Source organism: Centropristis striata, chromosome 6 (assembly GCF_030273125.1).
Source record: "Centropristis striata isolate RG_2023a ecotype Rhode Island chromosome 6, C.striata_1.0, whole genome shotgun sequence".
In the NCBI taxonomy this organism is placed as follows: domain Eukaryota; kingdom Metazoa; phylum Chordata; class Actinopteri; order Perciformes; family Serranidae; genus Centropristis; species Centropristis striata.
Window position 1 is genome coordinate 24064333 of NC_081522.1, and position 3436 is coordinate 24067768.

Genomic DNA, 3436 nt, shown 5'->3' on the forward strand with positions numbered 1-3436 from the left:
ACTGTAACGAGAATAAAAAAACACACTGATGTGTGTATTTATTTATCAGTTTGAGCTTTCTGCTGCTGTCATATCATGACTGTCCCTGCTGCCAAATTCCCCTCCGACACTTCTCTGGTCTCATGTGGGACATTTTTCTCAGCGTCATGACTCCCGTTTTAATGTCGGTAAAATAATAAGATTTTTTTAAGAGTCATTCTCATCATCGGGTGAGAACCGGTGCTGCCTGCTGCCCGCTGCTCGCTGTCTAACGGTGATTTAAACTATGAAAGGTGCGCTGATGGTGACTCACTCAACGGTCCTCGCTGCAAAAAGTGACCAGACGCTGACTCTGTTTATCAACTCTTTATACGCATTATTTTTAGCTTTAAAAATCAGGAAAATTCCATTCCATTCCACAAGTAAAGGTTATTAATTTATATTTGGTTTTATGAAATAATTTCGGGGATTTTCTAGAATCATCAGTCACTAAAAAAAGAATAATAAAGACAGATTCCTTCTCTGGTTTCCAGGAAATAACACAATTTGATAAGCTGCAAACAAGTTGGTGTTCAGCCAATGTCTCTGCTTGATTTTATTCAACTTGTATTAAAGAAAAGAATATTTTAAAACTTAAATAATTTGACACGACGGATATTTCTTGCAGTGTGCAGCGCAGGAATTTCAAACTTCTTTTTTTTTTTTTACTTGAGCTTGTATTGCCTGCTCTTCTTACAGTAGGCTAACACTTCTAGTGTCGCAACGTGTTAACGTGTCGGACCTACGGGCTGTGTTCCGATTCACTTGTGATATGGTAATTGAATGCTTCCGGGGACAAACTGTGATCTGCCTGAGAGGAGCCGCTGGCGTCACTGTTCCGCTGCAGCAGCTGCACACACGTCTGTTAAAGTTACTTTATTATCATAGTTTATAAACGGGAGTGAAGCATGTTTAATATTGTTTTAGAAAAGTTTCTTATTGTCTTCTTATTTTCAAGTGTCACCTGATAAAGAACATAAAACTATGAATTAATTATTAAAACAAGTTGGTGTTTTACTTTTTCTCCACTTTTTTAAGAGAGAAATATATATATATGTTGCTGTTAAACCTACTGCATATTATCAGAGGGTCATTTTTTGGTTTGGTATAAAGCAGAAGTGACCATTACTGTATGAAGCTGTGGTGAAAGGCTCGGGATCAGGGGTCTGCTATGCGTAATTGCGCATCCTGGTGAGCTGGAGGCAGCTGATGGAGCTGCTGGGAGGAGAGGAGGATTTGGAGCACCTGCCTCTCCACCGCAGCGACCCGTTCACACACACTTTTGATTCGGTTTGACTTCTTTAAAACCGTGAACAAGTCGATGAGATCAGAAATAGTACATCTCGTATAGTTTCGATTATTCCCGAATATTTTTTTTCATATTTCTCAGCCTTTTGTGCATTACTAGTTTATTCTAAAAAAAAAAATGATTTAGTGATTTAATGATTAATACAATCCATTATATAGTGTGCATTTTCTTTCAACGGAAAGCACCTGCCATTAAAGATGAAACCGCCTAATTTCGATTTTTTTTTCCTCTGTTAAATTCGAAATTTCATTATTTTTCTTGAATTAAGACTCATTTTTGCTGAGTGGTCTCATTCTTCCCTGTTTCAAGTTTAGGACACTTGTTTCTAGAAATGTCCTCCACTACCCAAGATGCACTGGAGGAGCAAATGTGTCAATCCAGTTGCAAATTGCTGCATATGAGACTAAATTCATATAAAGTCCTGCAGACCCAAACTTCAAACTTTACATGATGCCAGTCAAGACACTGTGTTGTGCGTGTTTAATCTGCAGCCACATCCTTTAAGGGTTGAGACAGATAGATGACCACATCAGTGGAAGGAGAGAGAGTGAGTGAGAGAGAGAGAGAGAGAGAGAGAGAGGTATAGAAGAAGTCTGCCCAGTAACAATCGCACAGCCTCGGTGGAGTGCTGAGGAACTATTGGCTGTGCAAACAGACACACGGGGAGGAGGAAACAACTTAGACTGGGGAAAAAACTTTAAAGAGACATTTCCCCCACTTTTCTCACAAGCATTGCTATATAGCCAACAAGCTTCGGATGGAAATTAACAGCTCTAAAGCTGCGAGGACTTTACAGTCCACAGTCCTGCCCTGATGCACTCGAGTCTCGTTTCATTCAGGGCTCAGCCTTTGAAGTTGACTAAGAATAGGACGGGGATTAACATATTTACCCATGCAGATTCTCTTTGTGACTGTATGTGAGGCTAAATCATTTGGCAGTCATTTTTTAATTATCTGCTCAATGACTTACACTCTCAGCTTCGTTTCCACCTGCTTGTTTTTCCATGTAAATCATGACAAAAGTCTGAATTTCAAAAATAAACAAATAAAAGGGGATTTTAGCAGAAATTGTGAAGTTGCTTGGTAATATTTGGGTTGAGCAAAGCCAATGACTGTCATCTTAGCGTTATCTATAGCAGAAGATCATGCAAAGAGAAAAAAACTCAACGCTGCTTCACATTTCCTAGAAAGCTATCTCAACCACAAGCAGTTTGTGGCTGCAATGAATTAAATAGTTCGTAGACCGTGTGTGTGTGTGTGTGTGTGTGTGTGTGTGTGTGTGTGTGTGTGTGTGTGTGTGTGTGTGTGTGTGTGTGTGTGTGTGTGTGTGTGTGCGTTTCAGCCTGGGTGGGAGGGTGGCTCTGTCCTGTGAGCACGCGCCCCTGTAAGTTAACATGCAGTGTTTATGGCCACATACATACAGTATCTACATGCGTCATGCTCCGCGCTCAGGTTCACTGAGTCCGTTTGAAAAGCTGGCGGACATGTTCAAAAGACAGCTAGCTTTTAGAGTTTTTCTTTTTAATATATGAACATTAAGATAGCCTCACGAGGGGTCACTTTGTTTCAGTTCAGCAAGTAAAATTAGCACATTGGAGGCTTTTTATGCTGACAATGTGCGTAAAAATAATGCAAACATGAACTTATTTATTTATATCATGTTAATGGCACTACCATTATGTCCTCCATTCTTTAATTACCATCACAAGCAAGGATGTTAAGAAATACATCTAATAAAACACAGATTTTACCTGAGAGTACCATGTTCTAATAAAACATCCATAAGTCACATACTTTATTATATCCCAAGAATTTAAAGAAGTGTTTTATTCCTGCATAAAACAGCCGCTAAATGTGAATAAATCGTGTTTAAGTCCAGTTTGGATGGATTTTTTTATTCTGCATCTTTTTGTCGTGCATCTATTTTGAAAAAAGAGTGAGCCTTATAAATGTTTACATAAAACAAGTTAGAAAGTTGTGTCTGTAGAAGAAAGAGGGACAGCAGTGTTGCATGTTGTTGCTGCTCTATACAGAGGTAATGAAGTGAATTGCGTCAGTGGCGCATGCATGGGGCAGGCTTGAAATGCGCCTGATCTGGCCAGGCGGATG